The sequence below is a fragment of the Microtus pennsylvanicus genome, chromosome 8 (genome assembly GCF_037038515.1).
Source record: "Microtus pennsylvanicus isolate mMicPen1 chromosome 8, mMicPen1.hap1, whole genome shotgun sequence".
Lineage (NCBI taxonomy): Eukaryota > Metazoa > Chordata > Mammalia > Rodentia > Cricetidae > Microtus > Microtus pennsylvanicus.
Window position 1 is genome coordinate 41,370,273 of NC_134586.1, and position 12,228 is coordinate 41,382,500.

The window sequence follows — 12,228 nt, forward strand, 5'->3', positions numbered from 1 at the left end:
ACTCAAGACACTGGATAACCAAAGGCCAACAATCCATTAATAACTGGGATACAAGCTAAACAGAAAATTCTCGATGATGGAAACTCAAATGGATGAGAAAAACTAAAAGAAATGTTCAACTTCATTAACCATCAGGGAAATGGAAATTAAGACTTCATTAAGATTTTGTATTTCATCTGTCAGAATGACAGATCAATAACAGAAGGCTGTGGAACAAGAGGAACACTCCTCCATGGCTGGTGGGAATGCAAACTTGTACTGGCACTATGAAAATCAAAGAAGTTGAGAATTGCTAGATCTCAAGATCCAGCTATAGCACTCTTGGGCATATAACCAAGGGACATTTCATCCTACCAAAAGGCCGAATGCTCAATCATGATCATTGCTGCTCAATTCATAATAGTGCCAAACTGGAAACAACCTAGATGTCCCTCAACGAAGAATACATAGAGAAAATGTGGTAGATTTACACAATGGAGGATTACTCAGCTGTTTAAAACATGAAATCATGAAATTGATAGTCAAATGGATATAACTAGAAAAAAAATCATTCTGTGTCACGTAACCCAGACCCAGTAAGATAAATATGCCATTTATTTGCTTATAAGTGGATATTAGTCCTTAAATATATGATAACCAAGTTAAAATTCATAGACCCAGAAAGGTTGGTATGGAGGAAAGAACTGGAAGGGACACATATGGACTTCCCAGTGAGAAGGAATTAATAGAAGTTATGGGTTGCTTTTTGGTGAAGGGGTCACATGGAAATCTACAAACAACCCAGGCTGTTACCAAGACAATAGATTGCTCTCCACAAACTGTCAACACGTGCACATTGCTGTAAACAATATGTACACAATTCTTTAAACTTGTAGAGATCAAGCTTCTGCCTATATAGAACTTTACTGCCTACATTCTGGTGGTCTTTGGTATAGGAAGATATTCTTCAGGGTACTGAAAAAGAAACATAAACACAAACACAGCCACAAAACCAGTGATCTATAATGTGTTCTGGCTGCAAAGTATGCTAGGACAATGGTGACACAAAGCTTGTGGCGGTAACCAACCAATGTATGATTTGATGGACACTCCACAAATTGCAGTCCATATGTGATACTGCTTGGTTGATCAAGATCCATAGACTAGTTATCCCAGGGATCTAAACCAAAATGAAATATGACTGCTCATTTAAAAATGTAATAAAATGACCAACAATATTCTGCTATCCTCACAGATCAGTGCCTTACTCAGTCAGCATTTGAAAAGCTTCCTCCTGCTCTTCTCTCTAGTTGTATCTAAAATGGACATGAAGTTTGAATTTCATATGTTATAGTGACACATTTCATATTGCTCTGAGTATGTCAGCCTCATCCATAAAAAGTCAGTTATCTAAGGCTCATTTGAAATAAACTAAGCAGATCTGGAAGCCACAGGTACTGCCTGGCCACTCATAGCAAAGGCAAACTATGTCTCCAACTTCCTCGTTCTGGAAGTAAGAGGTACTCCAAGGCAGAATGTATTCTATCTAGTCCTACTCTTGCATTCCTTGTAAAGGACAGTTTGAAGAATGGAGTTTAGGAAGATGTTTTACTGCCTCCTCTAGCAGTAGTTGGGAAAACATTCAGAGACCCACAGATATACAGACATTACTCAGAGAGGGTGTCCTTGGGGCACCAAGTGCCAAATTGGATGTTTTGATTAAATCCGTCCCACCTCTGAGATCAGGAAACTTAATGGAAGAGAAGGCCAAAAGATTGTCAGAGGCAGAGAGGATAGAGGATTACAGAAGTACAAGGCCCTTTCATTTAGCTAAGCAAAGTTCAAATGAACTCATAGAGACTGAAGCAGCAAGCGCGGGGCCTCCACAGACCCGCACCCGGTCTCCTATTTGTATATCACAGCTTTGAGCTCAGTATCTTTATGAGACTCCTTAGTGTGCGAATGAGTGCCTCTTTGCTTCTTGTGCCTGCTCTTTTTTTTTTTAATGTAACACATTTTATTCATGCTTCTGTTGAAACTCTCTGTCCCTAGGCTTTCTTTCTTTCTTTTTTTTTCCTGGGATTTGGGGGCAGGGTACATTGGGAGAATTTCAGTGACTGTTTCCATTTCTCTAGGGATTATAGGTCTGTTTAAATTCCTTATTTGATCTTGATTTAATTTTGGTAAGTAGTGCCTATCAAGAAAAGTATCCATTCTTTTAGATTTTCAAATTTGGTGGAATATAAGTTTTTGGTTTTTTTTTTAAATTTATTTATTTATTAAAGATTTCTGCCTCCTCCCCACCACCGCCTCCCATTTCCCTCCCCCTCCCCCGATCAAGTCCCCCTCCCTCGTCAGCTCGAAGAGCAGTCAGAGTTCCCTGACCTGTGGGAAGTCCAAGGACCACCCACCTCCATCCAGGTCTAGTAAGGTGAGCATCCAAACTGCCTAGGCTCCCCCAAAGCCAGTATGTGCAGTAGGATCAAAAACCCATTGCCATTGTTCTTGAGTTCTCAGTAGTCCTCATTGTCCGCTATGTTCAGCAAGTCCGGTTTTATCCCATGCTTTTTCAGACCCAGGCCAGCTGGCCTTGGTGAGTTCCCGATAGAACATCCCCATTGTCTCAGTGTGTGGGTGCACCCCTCTCGGTCCTGAGTTCCTTGCTCGTGCTCTCTCTCCTTCTGCTCCTGATTTGGACCTTGAGATTTCAGTCCGGTGCTCCAATGTGGGTCTCTGTCTCTGTCTTCTTTCATCGCCTGATGAAGGTTAATATTCAGGAGGATGCGTACATGTTTGTCTTTGGATTCACCTTCTGTGCCTGCTCTTGGGGCTCTTTTCCATCTGTTGGGTTGCTTTGTGCAGCCTCGGTGTGATGATTTTTGCTTTATTTTATTAAATTTTATTTTGTCGTGTTTGGTTGTTATCCCATAGAAACCTGTTCTTTTCTAGTGAGAGACAGAAAGGGAACAGATCCAGAGGAGAGAGGAGATGGGGGAGCAACTGGGAGTAGAGGGAAGGGAAACTGTGTTAGGATTATATTGTATGATAAAATAATCTATTTTTAATAAAAAGGGGGCAGGGATATGTATAAGACTTAGATCCAGTTGTAATGCTTAGAAGCTCTATTATATGGTGGGGGTATCTTGGATATGACTTTGATGAGTCACAGCTTTTCCTCCACTGGAGAAAAGGGGAGGAAGATAGATCAGTGATTTTATTGTCGTTGTTGTTTTTATGTGTATGTTTATGTGTGTGTTTCTGTGTGAGTACATGTGTGCTATTATATGTGCTTGGTATTTGAAAGAAAGATTCACATTTGGAGGTTAGTAGATAAATTGAGTCTTCTATCCTTCTCCACCTAATTTTTAGAGAGAGTCTCTCCCTGAATAGAGAGATCATGGACTGGTCATAGCCACTGAGATGGTTCTTTCTCCAGTACTGCCATTGCTGACATTATATGGGTGTACACCTCCTCAGCCATCAGGTTTTATGTTTGTTTGTTTACATAGGTTCTGGAGACCTGTACTTGGTTATTCATTCTTGTAAGGTAAGCCTTTTGCCCTCTGAGCTATCACTCTTCTAGACTTTTATGAACTGTGCTTGTTTGCCAGTATTATTGAGAACTGATCAGAATTGATGAAAAAATGCAATTAATAGGCTTAGTAACTCTCTTCATTCAATAAACACAAACAAGTAATTTGCTTTATATATTAGGTTTAGCATTTGTCAATGTATACATAGCTTCCCTTTCTCTTTCTCTTCCTCTCTTCCTCCTTCCTCTGCCATCCCCCTGCTTCTTCTCTCTCTATCTCTCTCTCTTTCTCTGTCTCTGTCTCTCTCTCTTTCTCTCTCTCTTTCTCACACACACGTACACAAACATTCACAAACTTACAATTATACACATAAACATACACATACTGTTTTGAGGAGAATGTCTATAAATTCCATGTTCTTTTTATTTTAAGATACCTACTTTTTTTTCTATCCAGGAAATGCTGGAAGGAAAGTCACGCTTGGTGCATCACAGTAATAAGCTGGTCATGTAGTGTTGGGTTCCCCAGAAACCTCATGTATGTGTGGGTGTGTACATATATTTGCATATGTATGTTGGTATTATATGCAGACTTTCCCTATATATTCAATCAAATATCTTTGAAGAAGCTAAAGACAAATAAAAGACAACTACATTAAAAATAGATCTAATGGCCATATAATTTTGTATTTCTTTAGTCAATTTACTTACTAAGAACATAGTTTATAATTATAACATTCAATGTAATGGACAAGGATATCAAAATAAACAAGAAGAAAATCCCCAACATTCCTAGCCCTTACATTAAAGGTGGATAGCAGAGCTGAATAAATAAATAAATCCATAAGTTTTTAAGTATGTCTTCTGTGATCCTGTTAAATCTTCACTGAAATCTCTAAACAAAATTAAGATGGCTCTGTAATTTTTGGATTAACTCTGGAAAGTGATTTTATGAAAATTAGTATACAAGGTAAGAATATTTTTCAGAAAACAGCTTGTTTCCATAATGAAGTTGGACCCCATTTAGTCAGTTGAAGACCTGAAAAGAGCCAAAGGCCTGCATCTCTAAATGTTAGAAGATTGCTTATTTACATTATTTGTGTCTTGAACCTTCCCAAGTCTCCAGCCTGCCAACCTGCACCAGAGCTCTTGGACCAATCACTTTCAGGATTCATGTAGCAGCTTATAATTTATAATCTTCTACCCCATGACCACTGTGGTGTAACCATTCATGTCAAGTTGAAAGACTGTCCTTAGGACTACTCTGGGGAGAATAAAACAGCTTGACACCTACAGAGCTGAGACTTAGCAGATTCACAAAGCTACTTTCCAGGGTTATTGAAGCAGTAAGCAAGTTCCAAGAAAACAGACTCAAAAAAGACAAGCTTCAAAGGGGAAACTTTCAGACCTGCTTGAGCTCCTTGCATGTCAAATCAAGAGCTCCACAATCCCTGCTTCTGTGAGTTAGCAACATTTTGGGGAGGGTTTTTATTGATACAGCTGTCTTTGAATCATCACCAATCTGGTAAATAACTCCTTACTTAAAAACTTGCGAGCAACTCCAATATAAAGTCAATAGTTTGCCAAATTAGATACTGTTGTAATGATTATTAGATTTGTTTTTGTTTTTCTATGTCGGGTGAATGGATATTTGTGTTGGCTATGCTCAGACAGTCTCACACAACAGCCTTACATTTCTTATTAGTTCTTTTTCTCTGGAAAATGTTGACAAAAAATGGAATTTGAACATATCAGAACCAGGGTGTTGTGGGATGAGTAGAGAAGCTGTAACATTTGAGAAAATTCTTAAGGGAATGTTTAGATTGAAAAGGGGGAAATATTGAGTTTTCCTTTGAATAGTGACATGAAAACAGTCATAGAAAAGATAGCAAGGCCAAGGGATATAAAAGAAAGGGCATTAGCCAGGCTGTGGTGGCGCACGCCTTTAAGCCTAGCACTTGGGAGGCAGAGGCAGGCGGATCTCTGTGAGTTCGAGACCAGCCTGGTCTACAAGAGCTAGTTCCAGGACAGGCTCCAAAGCCACAAAGAAAGCCTGTCTCGAAAAACCAAAAAAAAAAAAAAAAAAAGGAAAAGAAATGGCATTGAGGGATAATAAATGATATGAAGAAACTGAGATATGGGGAGACTATTTGTCTTTTGTTCATACAGAGAATGACAAGGCTAGTTTTGCGTAATTTCAAAGCTAATTTTGTTAAATAAGAGACAATATTGTCTCCTGTAGAAATAGACTAGCATTAGTAATGTGAGAGAGGACAAAAATTTTTCTGTGAGAGAGGACAAAAACTTTTCAGGGTATGAAACTGTTTTGGTTAATCTTTAAAGAAGGTGGGGGTTCCTTGGACTTCCCACAGGACAGGGAAGGAGGAGGGAAATGGGAGGCGGTGGCGGGGAAGAGACAGAAATCTTTAATCAATAAATAAATTAAAAAAACACATTTAATGACATGAAAGGAATTCCCAAGAACCTGGGAATGTCATGATAAGATGAACTAGTCAAATCAACTCATAACAATGTGAATAGGAAACAATTATCCATCACTGTGTATGTAGTATGAAAAATCCTTAGTTTCCTTCCAATACTCTCACCACCCAACCCCAGCTTCTGAGCTGCCAATGAGCATCATTTTAACACAAGCAAATGTCCAGGTCATTGACATTGAAAATTGATGAAAGTTAGGTAATTCACACCCTATAAGCAGCAAGCAGTCATAATTGACAACAGCAATGGATAGAGTTGGTGTTTACATAAGGGAAGAATCAGGAAAGAGAAACACATTTGGGGGCAAAGTAAAATGATATAATACATACATAGAAATGGGAATTAAAATCTAAGCACTAACCACAAATTTTTAAATACAGATCACTGTGTACAATGCCCCAAGAATAAGGAATGAGACTCTGAGCAGTCTGGAACAGTACAAACTTACTCTCAACTCTGAGAGATTTTAAAACTCTGGAACTTATGTTACAGTTTGATTTATTTTTCATTGTTTACAGAGATCTTTTTTCAAGTTCTAATGGTTTCGTGGGCCCTGGGGTCAATGTTTATAACATAGCTATGTATGTAGTACAGGTAAAATTTTGATCCAAGCATGAGAAAGGCCACATAGAATGATGGAAGAAAGAAGCAACAAAGCCTAGAACACTGGAGTCACTACCTCTTGCTGATTACTTAGTGTAACACTGAGTCATTTTGTACTAAGCTTCCAAGATGGAAGATAATAGCAACATGTTCTAAAGTATATACAGAAAATGGCTCAATACACATGTTCACAGTTAACTCCCTCTTCAGTTTTCCTTATAGAAAATAAATCCCTACATTATTCAAATACATTTTCTCATATTTGAAAATGTGTGATTATTGAAAAATCGCAAACATATAAGAAGAAATCAGGAAAAATGCCAGTCAGCATCATATGATATTTTAATCTGGTAATTATTTTATGATTTTTGTTTCTGGCAATCAGATGCACAACATCAGGTTTTCTTTACTCTTTTGCTGTCCAGTATGAGATAGCAAATACTTTCCATACCATAAAAAGCTGCACACACAAAATCAGTCATTGAAAATCATTTCATCCAGTGCTCTTTGTTGTTCCTAGTGCTTATGATACATATTTCATCAAGAGGTATCTCTGAGCATCTTTTTTTTTTTTAAGTTACTGTGTTGATGTAACATCTAAACTGGAGGGGTAAATGCTAAAATACTAAAAATAACAGTTATATGTTAGAATGTTAAATTTTATGTGGATCCATAAGTTAAATGGGACGTGGGTATTGGGACATACTAATAGAATTTAAATCCTCACTCTCTGAATTTGGGTAGACCTTTGAATTGTGCATTCTAACACTGTTTCAAGGATGTTGTTGCCATGAGACCTGTCCCACACAGGGAAAGCTGCTGTAATTTAAATGTAATTGTCCTCCAAAGCACATAGATAGTGGTATTATTAGGAGGTGTAACTATTCTGAAATAGGTCTGGCCTTATTGAAGGAAGTGTATCAGTATGGGGGTGGACTTTGAGGTCTCCCATGCTCAAGCTATGCCTAGACAGTTCACTTCATATTGCCTTCAGGTCAGAATATGGTAAACTCAACTCCTTCTTCAGCATCATGTCTGTATACATGCTAGTCATCCTGTTGTACCATGATCATAATGGACTAAACCTTTGAAATTGTAAGCCACCCCAATCAAATGTTTTTCCTTTATAAGAGTTGGTATGACTATGCATCTCTTCACAACTATAGAAACCTTAACTAAGACAGAAGCATTTGTGACAAGTTAAAAACTGTCACTGTGGGCTAGAGAAGTGACTTTGGTGTCAAGGGTAATGATCTTCCAGAGTACCTGGGTTCAGTTTCCAGGAACAAACGTGGCTGCCCAAAACTGTCTGTAATTCCACCTTTAGGTGATTTAACATCCTTACACAGATTATATACAAGGTAAACCCACCTATGACATTAAAAAAAATCTTTCAGGAGAAAGTATATTTCTTTGTGTGTGTGTGTGTTTTGCTGTATTTATTCCATTTTTATCCCTCCCCCAACCCACTAAGTTCTCCTATGTTCCCCACTCCCTCTCAAATTCTTTCCTTCTTCTATGATTATTGTTTTCCACATACACTACTAAGTCCACTTTATGATTCCCATATGTACATATCCTTAGGGCTGACTACTTACAAATGTATAACCTATTGGGGTAAAGAAGACTGATTCTTCCTTTCTCAGTAGCCACTGATCTCCTACAGGTATAGCAGGTAAAGCCTTCTCCATACACATTGACTTGCCAACTGGTGTTATCATTATATTACTGTTATTCAGGCGACCATACTGAGATCTCATGGGTGAAGTATCAGTGTCATATCTTGAAGATCCTGTCTCTCTGGCGCTAATAATTTTCCTCATCCATCTTCCATGATGTTCCCTGTACTTTATGTGTAGGGATCATGTTGAATATATATCAGCTGGGGCTGGGAAACCCTCAATCCCATATTCTTTGCTTTGATCAAGTATAGCTTTCTGTAGTAGCCTCCATCGTGTGCAAATGGAAGATTCACTGGTGAGGAGTAAGAGCTACACACACATGTTCTCTTTAGACCGGGGCTTTGAGGTCACCAATATTTAACATAGAAGGTAAAATTCAACATTTACATATGCCCAAGTATCATTTGTTGTCAGTGTTGTCTAGGAAAGTCATAGTAATTGGCTGTATAGTTTTAGTTTACTGTTATTTTTAAAAAATTCTGTAGAAAAATATATTGCTTTCTGGCATTTGTTTAGTAGAAAACAAGCCTAATGGCATGAACTTTGTTTTCATTTCAGTTGGACAACCCATTATATTTCTCTGTTGTTTGTTCACAGGATTTTTATTCAAGTGTTTAAGGTTATGACAAAATCTTTTACTAATCATGAACTGTAAATGAATATAAATAATTATGTGGAGAATTTGAAAATTGAGAAGATATAGTGAACTTCTACAGGAGATAAACAGTTAGAAAGAAAGGGCTTAGTTAAGAGTTCTTATAACCACTTTTTAGCCTGATAGCAGGCTATGATCAGTATCATGTTCATAGTTCATTTCATAAGAAAACAAATATTTTTTCTGGTGAGCATAAGTTATGGTTAAAACTTTGGGCAATTACATCTTTTCAATATCAAAAGGCAGTTCTTGGGGAAAGATGGAGAAGAGGTACTCCCAAATCTGAAACAACTCTTGTTATGTCTCTAATGGCCATTGAAATATGAATGGGTGGAGTACACTGCTGGTGGTTCAGCAAAGGAAATAGGAAATTACTTGATATGTCAATAGAGGAAAACATAGCTAAAAAGAGACACAAGTGCTTATGTTAGGATCTACTGCAAGGGTTTTAGAAGGTACAAAGATTTTGGTATATATACGAGAGGAATAGTTAGAAGTATAAGCATTTTTAAGGTATATTTACCTCTTTTAGACATGATTTAGTAAATGAAAAGCTAAGTAAAATCAGTAGTAGTATGGAAACACATCTTATACAGTGAAGTTGTGATCAATAATTATACAAAGAATGGTAAAATTGAAGGTCACTTTTAGGTATCTACCATACTAATATCCACAAGAAAGGATTGTCAGTGAATGTTCAAACCATGGAAATCATTTTAATTAGGAGAGGGTAGTTACAAAGTTCCACTATCTCTGCACAGAAGAGGCAAGAAACACAAAGATAAATTGAGAATAAAAGATGAGAAATTTGAGAGACTTTACTTCTAATCAAGTCATTATTAGTGATGGTAAAAGGGGAAGAGAACCTGTACTCATCAGGCATCTTTTACTTATTGTTCCATTAAGAGTATAAAATGTGATCAGATCATAGGGAATCTACCAATCCAATTTAAAATAAGGAACATTTTATAAAACATTAAAACCCTGGCCAAGGCCATTTATAAAATAATATGTTTAATTTAACTTTTGGTTTCAGGGTTTGAGAGTTCACTATGAGGGAATCAAGGAAAAGCTGAGAGCTAATATGCTAATCTTAACGCACAACCACTAGGCAAAAGATAGGAAAATGCTTTGAATGGTATTTTGAAACATCAAAAAACAGCTTCCAGAGGCACATCTCCTCCAAGGCCACACTTCCTGATTCTTTTTTTTTTTTAAATTGAAAAAAAAATTTCTGCCTTTTCACAGCCTCCCATTTTCCTCCCCCTCCTCCCACTCCTCTCCCCCTCCCTCCACTCCTCTCCCCCTCCTTCTCCAGTCTAAAGAGCAGTCAGGGTTCCCTGCCCTGTGTGAAGTCCAAGGTCCTCCCCCCTCCATCCAGGTCTAGGAAGGTGAGCATCCAAACTGGCTAGGCTCCCACAAAGCCAGAACATGAAGTAGGATCAAAACCCAGTGCCATTGTCCTTGGCTTCTCATCAGCCCTCCTTGTCCACCATATTCAGAGATTCCGGTTTTATCCCATGCTTTTTCAGTCCCAGGCCAGCTGGCCTTGGTGAGCTCCCAATAGATCAGCCCCTCTGTCTCAGTGGGTGGGTGCACCCCTCGCGGTCCTGATTTCCTTGCTCATGTTCTCCCTCCTTCTGCTCCTCATTTGGGACCTTGGGAGCTCAGTCCAGTACTTCTAGTCACTGGAGATCATGGCCTCTAGGGCCCATTCTCATTCAAACATCTACATATCCTATGTCAAAGCTGAAGAGAATACCTGATATGCACAGGGGATCTACTTTTATTTGAAGCTCCTCTTTCTTTATCTTACTCATTGCCAGGAGCTTTTCTTTTCTTTTCTTTTCTTTTTTTCAGATACCCTGAACCTGATAGAAGGGAAGGTGGGATGTAGCCTCGAATGTGTTGGCACAGGAGACTACTTGCTAATTTTAACACAAGTAGTATAGACACTGAAACCAACAATTAGTAAACTGGACTTCCTGATACTGAGAATCTTCTGTAAAACAAAGGACATGGTGAATAGGACAAAATGGCAGCCTACAGAATGAGGAAAGATCTTCAGTGACCACACCTCTGGCAGAGGGTTGATCTCCAAATATAGAAAGAACTCTGGAAACTAGACATCAAAATACCAAATAATTCAATAAAAAATGGGATACAGATCTAAACAGAATTGCCAACAGAGGAATCCCAAATGGATGAAAGACTCAAGTGCTCAACATCCTTAACCATCAGGGAAATGCAAATTAAAACAACTCTGAGGTATCACCTGCACCTGTCAGAATGGCCAAGATCAAAAACACTGATGACAGCTTATGCTAGAGAGGAGGTGGAGTAAAGGAAACACTTTCCATAGCTGGTGGAAGTGCAAATTTGTACAGCTGCTTTAGAAATTGATATAACATTGTCTCAGAAATTTGGGATTCAAACTACCCCAAGACACAGCAAAATCACACTTGGGCATACACACAAAAGAAGCATGTTCATACCACAAGGAAATTTGCTTAACTATGTACATAGAAGCATTATTCATAATAGTTAGAACCTGAAAACACCCCAGATGCCCCTCAACTGAGGAATAGATAAGAAAATGTGGTACATTTACTCGATGGAATATTATTCAATGACAAAAAGCAGTGACATCTTGAAATTTACAGGCAAACAGATGGTTTCATTTTCTTAAGCTTCAGGCCAACCCTTTTTTGATTTGTTCATATATGGCATTATTTTGATTTTCTGTTTTCATAAAGATATGTTATACTTCGTTTTTAACTGCTGTCTCACTCACAAACCAAAGTAAAGATAAGAAAATCAACCATTTATCAAGAATGCAAGGCTTCTCATGATCTGAATGATTCTCTGTTCCATAATTGTGGACCTTTTTTCCTCTTCTCCAACTCCCATCCTTATAACATATAACAAAGATTTTCTCCCTTTGCTACAAGCAACCCATCACTGTACTTACAGGATGTCATGTTCTCAGGGTTTAAAATATCCTTGCAAATCCCCTCTCTTTATACAGTTTAGTTACTGATAGGAAAACCTAACTATTTATTTCACATCATTGTTGTTACCTTAGAAATGAAGCACAACCTCTTTGGCCAATGGTAAAGATCACATCTAATATTTCAAACTAAGAACAGGTAATAATCACGGGTCTTCTTCATTACGTTCAGGCTGTACTAGAAACAGTGAGTCATAAATAAATTGCACTCATAAAACTATTGGAATAATTGAATGGCAATAATCTCCAGCTTTCAGTAATAAAATAA